Genomic DNA, 19,669 nt, shown 5'->3' with positions numbered 1-19,669 from the left:
ACGCACTGGTATTATATAGAGGTCTCCTTGATCCCTCCCAGAGGGCTTCCAACCTGTGGACCACCCAAAAAGCTGCCGTCCTAAACAAAGACTCGCCCTTCATTCATCCTTTTGTGATGTCCCAGTGTAACGGAATGACTGGTTGTCTTATTCCACCCAGCTCAGTGGGTCTGGAGCAGCTGAATCGGGTTAGTGTGCGAGTCATTGGTTGAGGCTGTTAAATGTGGCATGAATGCGTGTGTATTGATGTCGATCTGTGATTACTAAGACTCATAATTGATGCAGTTTCTCTTTGGATTTTGACATTTTGGAGTAAGAACGTTAACCACTGCAGAAGAACACTGTCATTAAAAAAAAAAAATCCCTTTTCCATTCATCCTTTTGTGAGAGGAAACTTGGAACACCTTTGGATTTTTTCTTTTCTCCAGATCAAAAGACAAGCACTTGTAAATGAAGTCCAAATCATATTCAGTCAATCTGAAGCAATATATTTCCATTCTTGGCAGCCATTTTTTTTTCAGTTTGAAGAGCCGTTGTGATCAGTCTCGCTTCACCGAGCCTTCATAGTCAGGCCTTTTGTCCCCGCCGTTTCCTCTTGCCGTGTACCGTCTTATCTGCCGGGCCCGTGAGGTCACTGCTTATCTGACTGACAGGGCTTTGACTCACGCGCGATATCCAAACAACCCGAGGGCCTGGAGGCGCAGGAGGATCACAGCATGGCAAAACCCAACGGCCGGGAGAAGAAGTGAGAGAGCGAGGGAAGAGGCAACAAAGCCGACGAGAAGGGAGAGGATCAAGACTGAGCCCAGCCTTTGGTTACTTCACGTCAGTATCACGGACAATAGAAGCCCTATCTTCTGGAAGCGCCTGCAAACGTGTCAGTTAGTTCTCCCGTCCTTCACTTCGTTTATCTGATGAATCAAACACCTGCCAGGACTACAAAGGGAATCATTTGAGGATTATTCTTTTATTGAGAAATGATAGAAATAAAAAACGCGAGGGGGCGGATTACAAACTTCCTCTCTGCGTCTGTCCTTGTAGTGAAATCACGCATGAAGAAACTCCTTCAAACCACGAGGCTCTGAATCAACAGAACGCTCTGTGAGCTGATAGAGACCCCATTTACCTCTGAGCTGGACGTCCTGTGCCACAACCACCACACAACCACTCTGCTACTAGAACATGAGGCCTGCCATGCCAGAAAGGAGGCCCCATCTCTCTCTCTCTCTCTCTCTCTCTCTCTCTCTCTCAGAGCAATCAGAGCATGCAGAGGTGGACTGCAGCTTTTGTCTCTTTTGCTCCACCAATTGGCCGCCAAGTGGCAGGCTAATGACGAGAGCCCTCTTGGAATGACTCCAGAGCAGTGCAGCTTGCCCCGCTTTATGGGCGAGGGCATAATGAATGATGTAGGGCAAGCCCTCAGGCCTCCCCCTGGCACGACACCCGAAACGTCCGATATCACAGTCTGAATCACTGCGAGAGCTGGATAAAACACACGCACAGGAATTTGTCTCGTCGAGCAAATGACGCCAGGATTTGCTGATTTGCTGAGTCACAGAATTTCATGGCATGCACTGACACACAGTGGATGAATGAAGGAGTCAAATACAGCGTAAATCAACAAAATGCACACAAGATACGTTCAATATGTCCAATGGTGTGTGTTTGTGCTGTGAAGTTCCATCATCACATGAACTCCATGCAGATCAAACTGGATGTATTTCATTATATTTATTTTGATTGACAGAGACAGGAATGATTCCAGAACTGGTATATTAGTCAGCAGTGTTGCTCCTCCCTTCCCTCGTCTCAAAGTCTTTTTTCTACATGAGTTTTTGGCGAGACGCCTGAAACAGGTCTGTGGTTAAGACAAGCACAATGTATTTCAACGTTTTGCTCTACATTATGAAATACGTTAGAATTTTCCACCTTCTTCGTGTTAAAAGAAGTGACATTATCATGCCTTTGACATCATCAGCAGCAGTCTTAACATGCACACACTGAAGACATGAGACAGAGATCACCTGCTTTCACAGTGTTGTTGTAATGAATCCTCTTGCAAAGCAAACGCATTTCATTTGACTGCAGCCTAGAGGTCACATCTTCCTTCCTGTGGGAGGCAGTATTCCTTGAAAACTGGAGTTCTCAGTTCAGATAAGCTAGAGGCCAAATGATGAATGACACGACTGGAAGATGCTGAGATAAGTTGAGTTTGCCAGAAAGAACAAGTTGGCCTGCCGGTGTCGGGGAGAAGAAAGCTCCGTATTAAATCTTCTTAATGTGGCACAATAGAGCTTTGTCTGTCATCTATTGAATTTGCATTAATCACGTGCTTCGTGTGCAGCTTTGTGAGGAGTGTATCTGTGTGTTCAGGCCTGTGTAGCTTGTGTGTGTGTGTGTGTGTGTGTGTGTGTGTGTGTGTCAAGTACACACAAATGCACTCTCAAAGATGCAGTGATCCGTGATCACTTTCAAGCGTTCTCGCTTATCTCAGGATTATCAAAGGACTTTGACTTTTCTCCACAAGTTGCATGAAACATGAGCCTTTTAATTATGAAGTAAATAAAAAAATACATTTCAGGACGATGGTCTGTGAGACCAAACAGAACATTTCAGTGGTTTAAATGAACAAGTTCTCCCCATAAGACGGGCCCTTGAGCAAGGCACAGAATCCACGGTATCAGTATCTCTGAATTGAGTAATTCTCTCAACCTCCCAAAATGGTGGTAGACTCTCTCTCACACACACACACACACACACACACACACACACACACACACACACACACACACAGTCATACTAAGATAAGGTGATTTGTTGCATGTGCTCATAATCCACCCACTCATAACAAGAAGCAAATCGTGTAATTTATGGAATCTGTAATCTGTATGTTGCATAACAGAGAGTTTCAGTAGCTTTCGTGAGGATACAAATTACAATAAACAATCTAATTCAGATTTTGCAGATTGCTCATCTCTCACGTGATGCGACCATATTGTTACAGCTCTACCCGCCCATACTGATCTCTCTGATATTTAAGACACACAGAGGACGGCACACTTGTTTACTTATCACACAGCCGTCTTATCTTCATGGTCGTTTAACAGAATCAGGGTGAAGAGATAACAAACGGAGAGGAAGCGTCGCCGAAAGGATGCAGGCTGGCTGAGTGCCGCCGGTACCGGCCGCCGTGCCCAGAGTTACACCGATATGGTGTTTCTCAGTCCTTGTGATAAATCACGACAAACAGTGTTTGTTACAAAGTATAATGACTCCTCTTTCTTGACCACACGATAAACTATTGTTTAGTTATGTTTTATGCATTTTACTGCAAAAGGCAAAAAGGAAGATCTCAGTACAAGAGAACCCAACAGGCCAGAGCTGCTAGTTTCATCAGTTTGAGTTCTGGTGGAGACATTCAGAGTCTCAACATGTTGCAGAAACCTTTAAAAAGAAGTCACTGTGAGGTTGCCGTATTAAGTGTTTCATTGGACTTTTACTAGGTATGAGACAGTGTCAGGTGAACAGGAGACGAGCGTGGGGACATGGGGGATGACGTGCAACAAAGGTCCCCAACTGGACCTGAACCGGGGACGTTGTAATTACGTCAATGCCACTAGGACCTTCTGCAAAACGGAGCTTTTATACAAAATAGTGATATGGCAAAGCAAGGCCATAGCTGCTACCACATGAACAAGGACCCGTGGACACAATTACAGATATGCAGGCGGCCCGGTAACACCACAACATCCAGATAAATGCTCTTCAAAGCGTGACGTTGCTCCACGATGCTGTGAGCTCATGTGTGTGTGAGCGCGCGTGATATTTGCGTGAGATAATGGCAATCCTTTGATGCCCGAGCGTGATTTGGTTCAAGCTTTCTGCCGCACTATTCCCCCGCTGGCCTCCAGAAGAGAAGACCCTCATTGCCTGCACTCACCGTTTCAATAATGGAATTGTTTTGGAGACTTCACCCCCGTCTCATCTTCTTCTCTTCCAGCCTCACATGCAGGCGGTCTTTCATCTATCTCTGCCATCTTCTTTCCTAGCATGCGACTGCTGAGAGCCGCCACCTCTCGGAGGAAGCGGAGCTATCTGCACAAGTCGCCCCGATGACGCTCAGCGCTCACATTCACCGACACAGGCAGGCCGGGAGCCGACGACGTTCGACAGCATGGTGCGGATTTTAAAATGAATGCAAAGCCACCATGTCTAAAGCTGTGGATTATAACAGAGTCAACCTTTTGCACAGAGGCGGAGACAACGAAATGCATAGTTTAAAATCTAACTTCTAACTTTTTAAAAGAAACCAAAATGGACTTTTTACCTTATTTCTTGGTCACCATCACTTGCACAAACCAGAGCCCGGTCACCGATTCCTCGTGAAATCAAGAACTCGTTAACGGGCCATGCATCACTGTTCAGGCTGGGCCTAAGAAAGCGGCTGCTCCGAGTAATTACAGGGAATCAGAGGCTAAGTGGTGTAAGATCAAAGGAAGGCATTCTTCTGTAATCCTGGGGTGTTGCTAATCTTTTGTAATCTGGTCTCTGCGTTCCACCACTGTTTGACATCTATTTACTGTATAAAAAGGAACGGTGCCATCAATTACGGGCCTGCTAGTGCTGTTGTTTACTTTTGCCAAGCCCTGAGTGCCGGGCCGGCTTTGTGAAATATAGATCTGCCCTCTCCGCTGTTTGCTCTGCGCAGTCGAAGGTGTGCTCCCTTGCTTGCCCTTGGCTTTGGGTTGGGGGTTGTCTGGCTGCTTCCTGGTCTGTGATGTAGGCTGAGAGATTAAGGGGGATCGAGTTTTGGCGGCTCTCAGGTTTTGTATGTTTGTTCAGTGTTGAGATGTGGAAACTGACATGTTCCTGTCTGTCAGCCGGCTGCACAACTTCCACTGGTGCAAGAAGGAGTCAATGATTGGGACGTTAGAATGAAACGGTTTGTAATATCAGTAAAATTAGGATTTTTGCACACTTCACTGAAATACTTAGTCATATAATCTATGTTTTCTCTTTTTCTGCTCCATAGTTTAAGATGCATGAAATACCCAAATCTAACCTTTCAGAGAAAAGTGTGAGTATCAGAACAAAAGCTCATTAACGACGTTGTTCATGTCAGTGGTAGTCCTGTATCACAGCCTGATAGAAAACATCACAGAAGACCACGGTTCACTTTGACAGTTCATGCTGAAACCTTAAAGGAGCATTTTAACCCAAACCGTGATCTTTTATAAACCTTAACAAGTTGTTTTAGTACCGAACCTAACCAAACCTAACCAAACCTTAACCAAAGCTTAACCAAACCTTAACTAAACCATAACCAAACCTAACCAAAGCTTAACCAAACCTAACCAAACCTTAACCAAACCTAACCTAACCTTAACCAATCCTTAACCAAAGCTTAACCAAACCTTAACTAAACCATAACCAAACCTAACCAAACCTTAACCAAACCTAACCAAACCTTAACTGAACCATAACCAAACCTAACCTAACCTTAACCAATCCTTAACCAAAGCTTAACCAAACCTTAACTAAACCATAACCAAACCTAACCAAACCATAACCAATACATATACCATGTCCTTACCTCTGTGTCTTGGTGATATACATGTCCTTACCTCTGTGTCTTGGTGATATACATGTCCTTACCTCTGTGTCTTGGTGATATACATGTCCTTACCTCTGTGTCTTGGTGATATACATGTCCTTACCTCTGTGTCTTGGTGATATACATGTCCTTACCTCTGTGTCTTGGTGAAGAGTCTTTAAGCTCTGAGGGATCTGGATCTTTACTTTAATTCGTTCATTTTATCTACGAGCAGAAGTTCCATAACGACGATCTTAAAACGAACACAATGACTTAAATACAACCACATCTTCCCTCTGCTCGTTGTTGCGTGTCATCAAATAAACTCGTTCCCTTATTTGATATAAAACGGTGATAGCGATACAGAGATCAAACGGAGCCAGCTCTGAACCCGAGCCTGTGACCCGGAGTCACACTGTTGACCTACTGTCTGGTCGTGTTCCTCGCCGTGAGGCTCGGCCACAGCTGGTAATGCTGGAGGTTTGGCGAGGACGACCAGTCGACTGCACACATTTCCCAGCTAATGGAGAATTTGTGAGTGAGAGCCTTTAATTTTGTGAAAGGTGGGTGGATCAAAGATATGACGTGATTAAAGGAGAACTAAAGCACGCTGTTCCATGTGGAATAAGTGGACAAAGGTTTCTTTCAGGAGCCTCCTCTACATGTGTTGTTGGATGTGCTCAGCCTCTTTGAGGACGGCTCATTTTGAAACTAGTGACTTCACTCTTTTCATTTATTTCGTTCTATTTGTGTATAAACTCAGTCTAAAACAGAAGACATGAGACTTGTCACCACCTCACCTGTCCTGCCACTATGCACATGGCATCATGTTATCAGAGAATATTGACACATCCTCCACTACGCATGTTCTGCTCCCTAAACAGTGAGCAGGGCACCATGTGATCCCACAGAATGCTCACTTACATGAGCTGCTTTCGGAGAACGAGTTCCCTCAGCCACGCGTTGATGACGTCGCAGGTATCAGTCATCATCCCCTGGTTTCCTGCCTCGTGATTAAGTGTCGTTTATCTCTGATTTCTAGCTCGGGGTAAAGGAGTCGGTCGTATTCTCAATTACTGGTCTTTACAGACAACAAGGACGATACATTAACTCATCCTTTATCAACTGGACTTAAATCATGTTGCATTCCTGTTTAATCAAAGATGCCTAATCGGCTCTCCTGCTGCCAAAGCTTTGATAAAACGGAGGAGCGGGTCTGCTGAGAACCATCTGTAGGTGGTCTAATCATCTCAGCTCCTCACCCGGACTCATCTTCACTGGCATACTCTCCCCCCACGGTGACATCACTTCAGTCTGCGACACACACACACACACACACACACACACACACACACACACACACACACACACACACACACACACACACACACATACCGCATATGTGGTGGTGTTGACCCAAGAAGAGGAATCAGAAAAGCTGCGGGGCTCGGCCTGCCCGACCAAAGGGATGAGGTCATCCGACAGAACCTAATTTTCCCTCAAATTGCACCTCTGATCAGCGCGGTGTTTCCTGCAACAATTACACTGACCCCAAGCCCTCATTAGCAAACAGTGTGGAGGAGAAAAGAAAGGACAAAGACCACTCGGTCTGTGAAGAGCCGAGTGGTAAACAGGATGTTTAATTCAGAGCATTCTTCTACCTTGCATCATGTCTGGAGGCTTCTTCTCAACATCGCCGTCTGATTAGTGAGGTTCTGCATCATGTGCTGGAAGTGTGACGAAGGCGAGGGCGCTCACAGTGAGGTGGGGGTCATGGTTCCTCGTCCCTCACAAGAAGAGCTTAGGACAAATGCATAGACTGATTGAAAAAAAGGAGATGTATGCCGTTTAACAGAACACCCACCATTAGGAGTCCAGACATGAAAGTAAAGCTGTTTAAAGTAGTGCATTTAGGTTGTTAACTATTTCTGGGGTCTTTCTTTCTTTCCTTGAAAAATGAGGGACTTGTGGAAACGTTACCTCGTATTGCTACAACGTGCCACAAAAGCATCCAATTAGGAGGCTCATATTTCACACTACGCTCACACACAGACAAACACAATCACACACACACACACACACACACACACACACACACACACACACACACACACACAGGCTGACTCTTTTAAAAGACAGTATGCACCTGGCTTCATGGAGGTCAGATACAGGACAACCACGGTATCATGTGTTTATTATCTTTCAGCCGCGCTAGCAGCAAGGCTTTATGAACGGCAGGGTCCGCCACTTTGTCCAGGCTGAAATAACAACGGTGTGATTGCTGTCACATTTTCAACAGACATTCATGGTGCCCAGAGGACGAACCCTAATGACTTCGGTGATCCCTTCCCTTTAGCTTCAGCGCCACCAGCAGGTCATAGTTTTCACTATTCCAATGAAACATCTCAAGATGTATCGGGTGGATTGGCACCTTCCTGGTTCAATATGTTAAAGATTTTGGTGATCCCCTCCATGAGGCAGACATTTGTGGTTTTTAGATACAACTATTGGACTGATTGCCATGAAATCTGGTGATCCCGTGAGTTTTATTCTCGCGCTATAATCAGCTAAATGTTGATGCTTACTTATGGAAGCATTCATTAAAACAAAACAACTCCCAGGCAGAGAAACCACCAAATAACTGAAAGTCTCGATTTAGAATATTCATCAGTATTGTCACCTTAGAATGATGATCACTCTAACTTTACTGACTTTATGAGCATGTGTCACCGCACCCACGTCTTGTTTGCAGAAAAATATGGCTTTAGCGCTGACTAAGGTGATTTGCTAAGACGGACAGCTTGGCGATGTAGGACCTTGATTCATCCCCAAAACACGGGGGCCCTCCAAGCCGGAGCTGGAAACTGTTATAAGTCATCCGTGCTGCTCCGGGCCAAACGGCTCCCACTTGAGTCAGCATGATCTACGAGTGTCCGTGAGCCCCGACACATGTAAATGTTCACCAAACTAATTGGTGCTGCAACAGTCAGGGGGTTTAAATCAGCGGTTGTATCACCTGTTGCTTCAAAAGGGAGTAGGGAGCGAGAGATTACTTTATGATTTGTTTCAATCTCTCAGTTTTATATCTATTTGACAGAGTGCCCGGTTTGATCTTTGATCCGTGTGTTTTCCTGGTATTTTAACTTTATTTGAAGTTACATTCTTAAAGTCAATTTCCTCTTGAAATATGACGCCTTTAAAAGGTTTTAGATGGAAGGAAGGACAATTATATTCCCACGGCTTGAACATGCAAACACTGTAAACATGCAACTCCAAATAAGTGCTTTAATGTGTCATTTATTCTAACGCTATAATAACTCTGATGGTAAATAATAATAAATAGAAACAATAGAAACAAATGTTTGGCTGGTCATAAAGAAGAAGTTTTATTTTGTAAACTCCACAGATGTAATTTTTAAAAGAAAACATGAAGGAAAGCAAAACTGTTTTTCACAAGACACAAAAGGTCAGTTTAGCTTTTCCTCCAACCAGATGATGTCTTGCAGTCATGCAGTTCTTTTGCTTTTCTCCAGGTGTCTTGGGTCCTCAGAAAGGACGACCAAACTCTCTCTCACACAGCATCACCTCCGGCTTGGTCTAACGGAGCTTCCAGGAACACCTCTTGGGATCGAGACCAATGTTTTCCCAAACGCCATCAATACACGAGAATGAAATGAAACGACTCTATTGTTATTTTTATGACATGCTGTGCGTCTCTAAAGCCCCTTTCACACACGCCCTGCAGCCCTGAACGTATCGAGAGATCTATATGTGAGAACGCAAACGTCTGAATCAGTTGGACCGGATATTAAACGGACCCTGACAGCTCCGGAGCACAAAGTCTGTGTAACGTCCAACCGAACCCATGTGTGAACAGAGGCGCTTATTGGACGAGGGAGCGAGCGTGTTGATGAAGTTTCATCGGTCATGAGCACCAAGACGCAGACGTCTCCGTAACCGGAGAGACAACGAAACACAGGGACTCCTGTCGGTCAAGGTCCACCCCGAAACGGTCAAGACAAATTTAAGAAACGGCATGAGACTTATGACCAAACTATGGACCGGCTACGTGTGTCCTGCCTCCTAGACGCTCTACCAGGAAAAGACTGGAGAGAGAGATGGACAACGACACGCAATGGTGGCTTGATTCAGAACACCAGGGTGCAGGGAAGCACTGTACTGCACATTTATGACCCGAAACACAAAAGCCTTTTTGGGAAAATCATATTAAAGTGAATGAGAGGCCATATTGAACTTAGCTTTGTGTGTTTCGGTTGGGAAGCGGGTGAGGGATCAATACCTTGTCAATGTAGTACAGCAGTAAACTCTACGTGAAGAGGAGAAGCGTCTCAGCCTGATAACCGTCCACCTCGTGTTCTTCTTCTTCTTCTTCTTCTTCCTCGTCTTCAGCTGGTTCCGTTTCTTCTTCCCAACGCATTGACCTCATCTCTTCCTCATGATTCAGAACCATTCATTGCAGCATCCCACCATCAAGCGCTGATGAAACAGGTTTGACATTCTAAATATTTTGTCCCGCTCATTACTGCCTCATTGTTCGTCTCTTACGGCGTCATCGTATCAGGACCGTCCCCTGACGGCATCAGACCCACCAATGCAACAGCCTGTCAAACACAGCATGCTTTCATTTATCTTTCCTGTGTAAACTCGACACCATACCTAAACTGTCATATCAAAAATGGGTGGGGATGGATTCAATATTTGACCTTTGCTAAAGAAAATATTAACATATTTCTGCAGTGATCTTGCGCTGGCTGCCACGCTCATCAGGGGAAACAGGACCGCTGGGTTTGTTTGGATGACGTTGAATCTAATGTGCTCTTTGATGTCCACAGTTTGTGTTCGCGTGTGGAGACGGCTAATGCAGCCCATACCTGTAACCCTAACCCTAACCTGTACCTGGATGACTAAACACGCTGGAGACGCTGTCCACACAGAGAGGACATATAGAGCATTTTGATGGTCTCCAGGGTTACTGGAGACCATCCTGCGATGAGATCAGCCCACTTCCTACCCGTCTAGTAGCAGCGCCCTCGCTCGGACCACACCCTCCTTCATTTAGGTCTCAACTACTCACCTGTGCAGTTTTGGGACTGGTTGACAGAATCTGTCCACGGACAGAAATACAAACACCTGGCAAACCACTCAAAGCGGCTCCCTGTGGTAGTCTTCGTTACAGAAGGTGTCTCCAGGTCCACATTTTGCCGTGATGACTCACACACAGAATAAAAACAAAACCAGCCGCGTGTTGCAGCTGGTATTAATTAAATAAGCCGTTCCCGATCAAGTCTGCAGTTGCATTTGAACACTGTTGATCTGTTAATGCCTAAACCTGGTATTTGATGTGAGTTGAGCAGCTGGTTTGGCTCCAAACGCATTTTACACTGTTTATAAGATCATGTTTTGCAAACAGCTTGCAGACAACTACTTTCCAAATCAAATCTCAGTTTAATTGTTTTATTTTATTTTGCTTTCCAGACCTTTCAGACAAAGCACTGCTATGCAAAAAAACTACATTAAAAACTATAAACTATATTATTGCAAAGTAACTTCAATGTGCATTAGATGTGTGCATTCGACAGTTGGTAACAAAACATGTCTTCCACGTCTCCCTCGTCTACTTTGTCCTCCATCTTGTCTCAAACTATCAGGGTTCATGTCAGTGACCAGCCTTAATAAACAGACCTTTCAAACCAAGTCTCTCCAAAAGTCAAGTCTCACCTCACTATGCAGCCAGGATTTCCTGCAGAAACACAGCTACTATGAGGCTGAAGGTCTCACAGCTAGTTCACGTAGAACGGATCAAAGTATTTATAGTTGATGTCTGAAGCCCTGAACTCTTCTGTTGCTCGCTGTGTTTTTCTAAGCGCTTCTCCTCGGTGAAACATACCTGGCTGCTACCAAACGTATCCTGGCAAATGTTGGACAACTCTCAGCAAGTTTCCTGCTCCTGCATTGCTTTTTGACAGTACAAATGGTCTCTGAGACGAACAATACAAACGTCTAAATGAGTTGTCATAGTCAAAAGCATATGCCATGTTTCAGTCAATCATCTGGTCCACCGTGTAACCTTGCTCCTACGTGGCAAGCCGACACCACTCCTGTGTTCTTTCAAATTGTTTTCATCCTCCTCCGTGCGCTGACACATCAGCCGACTGGCACGCTGATCGGGTGCCTTCGCACAAGCTCGTTCTTGCTCCCTGACACACGTTGAAGACGGCGGCGCTGTCACTGCCGACACCCGATTAAAGCAGATATGTTCCGGCTCGTCGGCACGGTCCAGGGGCTGTTGTGGTTCAACGAGAGGCAACTGAATCCAGCGAGCGTGGAGACGGAGGGAGAGCGAAAGGCTTCGTGCAAAGGAGGACAGAGGAACGCGTGTCTGAGAGACCTGGAGGACGAGGACATAGGACTGAGGACATTCAGTGACTGAGTCAAGCAGGACGTTTACCCAGGTGACTGATGTTCGTGTGAAACCAAAAATAAACGTCCACTATAGGTCGTCACACCAGTTGCACAACGTTACGTTGCTCGGGGCAGTGATGTATGTACAGTTATGTTGTTACTGTTTTGTTGCCGAAACCAAACCAACCGCTTCACAGCGATAACCACGCGGTGTTGTGTGTTTCTGCTGACGTTATGGGAGGCTGATATGATATGTATTCATCACACAGATTTTAGAAATGACATCATTCAATGTTTACCGTGGTTTGCAGTAAAGTACGATGCCAACACTGAGACTGGGTTTTACACTACAGGACGTTTACAGGACAAAGATTCATGAGTCTCAGAGACAGAGGGAAGCAAAGCTCTTTAACGACAGGAACATTTGTTCAAAATGCATTCTTACTAAACCTTTGAAATGCATCCTTTATGATGTGATTAAGGATTTAATTCACTAATTTGGGCAAGTTTACCATTGTTTTATTTCTTAGCTGTTTAGCTTTGTGTGTTGTACAAATTAAGCAACCGCCCCAACAATGTCACTGTAAGTTCTGTCTTGCAATTAAACGCTAGAAGACAATGAAGAGCTGTTCCCCAGCTCTGTTGTGACTACAGCCGCCCTGTTGTTCTCCACGCGCAGATGGGAAGAAGTCAGTTCAGTTTAGGAATCACACTCCTGCACACTGGCAAAGCCAAGCGAACGTCCTAACGTCTCCATCGTCGTTCCAGAAGATGATTTCCAAATGCCACCCAAGGACTGTGACGCATGACTCGGTATTCCTGAGCATCAAAGCCGCAGCGTGCAATGTGGCGTCTGACCTGCGAGGTCGCTGGACTCCATGACATCAGAGCCAGCGTCACGTCACGGTCAACCTCGGCCCCCGAGTGCTAATTAACACCAGACAGAGGGATCATGGACGGAGCTCAGGGCATTACCGTCCATCACTGAGCAGCTTACTTTGTTTATTTGCAGATGTAGAAGAGAGAATAATAACAGATTGTGCAAATTAAGGGGAAAGAGATTCCCATGGGATGTATGTTTGAGCAAATAAAGAGGTGGTAAACGTGGTGTGGGAGGGGTCCGTGTCTGCCACAGCCTCCTGAGCTAATTACTCTGCAGCACAGCCTCCAGGCTGCTCTCTCATGTGACCCAGCGGCCCGTGAAGTGCCATCAACCTTTTATGAGACGGACGGGCCCAGAACGGACTCCTAAAAGCTTGTTCATGAAAGAGACCATGTTTGCTTTGCTGCCTTTAAACGGACTCGGAGCAGAGCAGAATCAGAGCAGATGCAACGGTTGGGTGGAAGATCGTTCTCTAAACAGCGAGCAGCGAGTCCTCCCTGCGCTTCTGGACGTGAATTAATGGAGATTCCAGGCGTATTTTAAGTCCGTCTGTGACGTCTCGACTCACCGGAGAGGTGGAATTTCGTAGGGGTGCGAGAATCTCGCTGTAATGGGCATTCCAGCGCCGCAACATTACCACTGTTTCCCAACAATCAATCACGGTCAGCGAGCTTCAGGGGGAGAAGGAGCGAAGAGAGTCCGTCTTCTTTGAGCTGAGCTGTGCTGTAGGTGGTATTCATAACAGCTTATCTAATGAGGAATACATGTCAATCGCATCAATCTTTAAAAACAAATCTATCGCTCCCCAGTTGCCTAAAATAGACTGTTTGAGGCAGGCCTGAGAGGCGTAGCCATGACGGATGGACCAGATAAGCAGTCTAGTACCTATACAGCACATCCTTATTCCTTAAGAAGTTATCTTAAGCTCTACGTCACACATAAATCAACGACGGGGAGCCGAACACCGCCGAGGTTAAGGGTTCAACTCCCTCTGTGGCCACCCGTATTAAAACAGCTTCTTCTGGATTAAACTACATGTTACACTTCAGAATGCCTTCAAAACACGCCATGCAAAGTTCCTCTCAACAACAGCGAGTGAACAGACTCAGGACCTGCTGGTCTCCTAAACCCACGTGACACAGAACCAGGAAACGGACCTCTGCTCCTTTCTGAACCGTCTCTGACTGTGTTAAAGCTAAAAAACAAATGTCTGGTCAGCTGTTGAGGGAGTCACTGTGAAAGGAACGAGACAAACATCAAATATTCATATTAAATATTCTCGCCGTCAAAGGGAACCACACAGGAGCTGAACCCTCCACAGCTCTCACTGACTCACCTCTGTGAGGTGAAGGTGACTTTACACAAACGATCCGACGGTTCCCACCGGACGCTGATGGAGGACAGTAAAACAGAACGTTCACTTCATGCATGACTGACTCTGTTCCCTTTTGATGGCCACCACCCATTTCATCAGACGCACAATGTGTGCACACACCCTGCTGCTGCTGCACATCAGGAAATTGCTCTTTTCTGTAACAATCTTCCTCATGCATGCTGACGGTCTCTTGCTGTAAATTACTTGCACATTGCAGACATAATGTGCCATATATTGTGCATTTAAAGATCTAAACCAGTCATGGGCAAAACTCAGAACTGTTTACATTTAGTTGTTTAGTTTTTCCATCCAGTTTATTGCAGAATCATCTTATCTCAATGTACTGAATCAAAGGCATGCTTTCCTCACTCATTCTTTTGTTTTCATCCACGACTTATTCAGTCTCCCGTTCAAACTTGGTGAACAGAACAAAGACGGTTTCGATGAGTTCTGTTTTGTTCCCGTTGAGTTTCAATGAAGTGTGTCTGTCGACAGTCCTGGGCCTAGAGGAGAGCAGATGAACTGCTTGTTTTCTAGGTTCATACGCTATGATTGTCCAAATCCCTGTTGCTTGTATTTATTACTCATTCATTCAGGGCGCTTGTCACAAAGCATCGCGCTGACAGAGCTGCAGACGTGTCCACCCGGGTGTCATGTTTTCAACACCGCCGATCGGAGACGGAGACGATAATCGCTCTCGACTTCTGCACAATCATCTGTCCTGTGGATAAATACAGATTGTAACTTTTCCCACTGCAGACAAAAGCCAGATGTTACTGGGTGTATTCAGAAGGGGCTTCAGAAACATAAGTAAGGGTGCATGCACTTCTTTTTTTAAAAGCAGGGACACGTCACTAAGTTCGGGACGCCTTGCCTTAAAGAGGTATTCTAGCGGATGCTCAGATGAACTGTCGGTGTGACCTACATACTTTCTTCAGGCATAAACTGATATTACTCCGAGAAAGACGAACTCCTCCTGATGAAACGGACGATCATGACCACCGTTTGTGGACTCTGCTGTTCTAAAGAGACCTGATCCTCGATGGGAAGCTGAGTGGAGTTGAAGCGTTGAAGTGCCGGCAGCTCCTGACTGTTTCACAGTGACTCTGCACATTCAGTACGCACACTGTGACATCGCTGACGGCCGGCACATGTGCTCCGCTTGCTGTCAGATCACGTTCGATCCAAGCCGAGGAGGGAGGCGGACAAAAGGGCGTTCACCGCCGGGCTCCGCGCATACTCGGCTAATCAGGAACTGCCCTGCTCGGAGACACAGAGAATAACAGCATGCGGTGATAAGGTCACCAAATGAAATAAAGCTGGAATCGAGAATCTGAAGCCTTTGTTAATCCGTGACCAACAAGATTAGAGGGCTTCCACTCAACATGCAGCGCGGTGCGCTGGAGGAATCACTCAGGGATCCGAGCAGCACTGGACTCAGAGAGGAGCCTGATGTGGGCCAAAATGAATCATCCACCTTCAAATGGAAGTTAGATAGTGAGCCAGTGAAGCGGAGCGGGCCACGCTGTCAACGTAGGGTCTGAGGTTTGATTCTCAGATAAAAGTCTATTTAAGATACAAACTGACCCTGAGCAGCAGTGGAACTGTGTGATAGAAGACTCTACTAAATGAACAACGCATCACGTCCTCACACTGAAGACATGAAGCCTAAATGTCCATCTTGCACTTTTCACGTCATTTGGAGCCATACTGGATTACTGAACAGGCCTACGGGGCAACGGGCCCAAAGTGTCAGTGGCCCCGGAGGTATTCACCTACAGAACGTCACTCAAAGAGACCAGAACCAACCAGGAGGAGACTCGAAACAACCGCGAGGAAGCACAAAACAACGGCAGAGAGAGACAAGATGACCACAGAAGAGACAAAACAACCACAAAGATACACAAAACAACTACAAAGAGACACAAAACAACCACAAAGATACACAAAACAACTACAAAGAGACACAAAACAACCACAAAGATACACAAAACAACTACAAAGAGACACAAAACAACCACAAAGATACACAAAACAACTACAAAGAGACACAAAACAACAACAAAGAGACACAAAACGACTACAAAGAGACACAAAATGAACACAAGGAGACACAAAAGGACTACAAAGAGACCAGAATGTGGCCTTAACTTGTTAAGAGCATCACAGCCGTCAATAATAACGTCACAAACTCTTTTTTATAGAATCAAATAACGAATGAAAAACAAACTTATCAGAAAAATAAAAAAATGGGAAATTGGGAAAAATGTATTTGACGTATACTTTTATTTTTGTAGTTGTCCCATCCGCTAATATGGAGGGGGCGGGGTTTATGACCTATACTGCATCCAGCCACCAGGGGGCAATCGAGATGTTTCGGCTTCACTTTTTGGGGATCGACAGACAATCTAACCCAGGAGGAGAAGCTTTGCACTGCTGTCAATAAACACAACAAACGTCCTGTTAAAAGCACCTGGAACACAAAGTCCCTCAGGAGTTCAACACACTGCATGCATGCAGGTGTTTTACTTTGAAAGGACCGATTTGGGTTTAAACCACAGTATTAGCTGGTCCTTTCCTCTTCAAAGGCTTGTTTGAGGATTACAACTTGTTTCTCTTTACAGTAAGAGTGACCTGAGATTAAAGTCTTTTATGGAAATCCTCTAGAACTCTCAAACACTCGGCGTTCTTCGTACAGCGAAAAGCACAAAGAGACGGCGAGAAGACTGTGTGTCTGGTAGAAGCTGTGCAATATGCAAAACGAGTGTGTGTCTCTTCCCGAAGCAGAGGCAGCCTCGTCTGTGAAAAGGTTCCATACATGAGGTAGCGAGGAGAATGCCACACGGCTAAAGAGACAAACTGGGGAGAGGAGAGAATACGCTTCCTCCCTCCCTCTCTCTGCTCACTGATCCAGCACAGTGAACACAAAAGCTACTGTTTGCCAGCGTGCCGAGGACTCCGAGCGGCTACCTCCATGACAGGAAAGCCTGCGAAGTGCTTCCCACAGAACACACGGGCCTGTAAACGATGCGACGGATCAGAACCCAGTGAGACGGAGAGTGAGAGACGTCATATGACTTGAATAGTTAAGGGTGATAAAAGTCAGGGTCCACTTATCATGGATCCGACGGTACGGTTTACCAAGATGAACGTCAGCGTCATATGTTAGTGTAACAAGTAATTCTCTTTGAGACCAAAAACCCTAAAAGTTCCCACTGAACCAGTATTTCATTGGATGAGCACATGCAGTCAATCCAGTCCAGATTTATCTCCTCAGGTCCTCTGTTTGTTGAGAACCACCCACCATCCATGATAAATCCTCGGTGCTTCATGCTGCTTTTAGAGGAGCATAATTCTTGCAGGCTGAGCTTTTTTTTTTCACTGTTTATCCTGGGAACACATCCCCGCTCGACAGATTACACATGGAACTGTGGGCTGACATTTATCTTCATCTGTCTGCAGCTCTGTGGCTGAACATCTCAGTCCGAGGAGGAAGAAGAAGAAGAAGAAGAAGAAGAAGAAGAGGCGCTCGCAGAACGAGAAGCAAGTTATCGCCGAGATAAGACCCGACGACGAGTACAAGCACCGCCGCCTTCACCAAGTTCTCCTCCAACGACGCAGTGTTGAGCGTCGCCTCGTGGAGGCCTGATGGGTGAGACACGGGTTTAAGTGTAAGACGTGGTCTGCTGTGTTACAATGAGATGAAGTTATGAGAGAAGCTGATCGTACTTCAAGACTGGACTCAAGGCCTTGACCTGCTAAACACTTTCACAGATCACATATTTTAGAGATGAAATTCGAGTAATGGATTTTTACTTTCCGCTACAAAAATAGATATATGGCATTTAAGAAATGCAATTCAGTTTATTTTATTATTCACCTGTAGCAACTGTCTCTCCTGTGTTTTATTTAGAGCTGCATTCCAACTGGCCCACATCGAGAGGAAGGTTTATCATACCTGTCATACTTCCAGAGACGCTCCCCTCCCTCGTGCAGCCTAATACGCTCCGTCACATTCTCACGGATGAGACCACACAGCCTCTCGTACAACGGAGAGCTGCAGCCAAGCCACCCGATTGGTCGCTGATGTGTTCCAGCCGCGCCGGTAATCCCACAATGCACCGGGCTGGATGTTATGAAGAATGGAAGCGGCGTCGATACTAACTCACGGTAACGAGGAGGCTCGAGGACGATCCGTCTTGCTCCTCCACTGTGTCAGCCTCATATTAGTAATTTATTCACGCGGAGTGTTTTAAAGGAATGGTACAAGGCCACGTCATCGGCGTACACAAACATGTTAGAGAATCCTCTCCTGGACTTTATGGCTGCTATAAAGAATGTGCCTGAATCTTCACTGGGACTCTCAGCGCTCCTTCCACTGAGCTACTCTGTTATCCCGAGCACATCTCATCACTGCACTGCTCTCCTTTTCATTCATTGCTTTTCTGCCTTTTTTTTTGTTTCAGTGCAGTTCATGTAAAGTCAGATTCTTCTCTCCTGAGTTATGCATGTGTCAGGATTAAAGATGGAAGCAGCATGTTGTTGGTGGCTCTTAAAACCTCTCAGAGAGGAGGCCACTCTGCACGGACCGGACTCTGACTGGAGAAAGCAGCAGCAGCGCCGGAGGCCCAAGCAGTCGGCTGAACGGGCCCTGAACAGGGTTAACCCCTAACCCCCTACCCCTAACCCTAAGGAGGATTAAAAGACCACAACAACACCGTCAACAACAACACCGCCAACAACAACACTGTCAACAACAACACCGTCAACAACACCGTCAACAACAACACCGCCAACAACAACACAGTCAACAACAACACCGTCAACACCAACACAGTCAACAACAACACAGTCAACAACAACACCGCCAACAACAACAACACTGTCAACAACAACACCGTCAACAATAACACCGCCAACAACAACAACACAGTCAACAACAACACCGTCAACAACAACACCGTCAACAACAACACCGCCAACAACAACAACACCGTCAACAACAACAACAGCGTCAACAACAACACCGTCAACAACAGCGTCAACAACAACACCGCCAACAACAACACCATCTGCACAAACGGACAACAAAGAAATACACTTCACCTCACAGGTGATGCAAACAAAGACCTGACTTCTGAGATGTTTTTATTGATTTAAGATTCATTCCCCAGGTCCTGACTGATATTACATCATAACTGGTTTTAATTCTGTGCAGCACCGTCTTTAACAGCATGTTAACAACATGTTAACAACATGTTAACAGCATCACCACAGCGTCTGATCTACCAGCGACTCACACTGTGGACGTGATGTAATGTAGCGGAAGCAGTATTAAATCTATTATTAACAGTATTAAAGTATAAATCTTAACTTAATAAAACATACCACAATG

The sequence above is a fragment of the Cebidichthys violaceus genome, unplaced genomic scaffold, assembly GCF_023349555.1.
Source record: "Cebidichthys violaceus isolate CVI_PGR_0920_01 unplaced genomic scaffold, fCebVio1.0.p SCAF_113, whole genome shotgun sequence".
NCBI classification, from domain to species: Eukaryota; Metazoa; Chordata; class Actinopteri; order Perciformes; family Stichaeidae; genus Cebidichthys; species Cebidichthys violaceus.
This window is presented reverse-complemented; position numbering follows the sequence as displayed.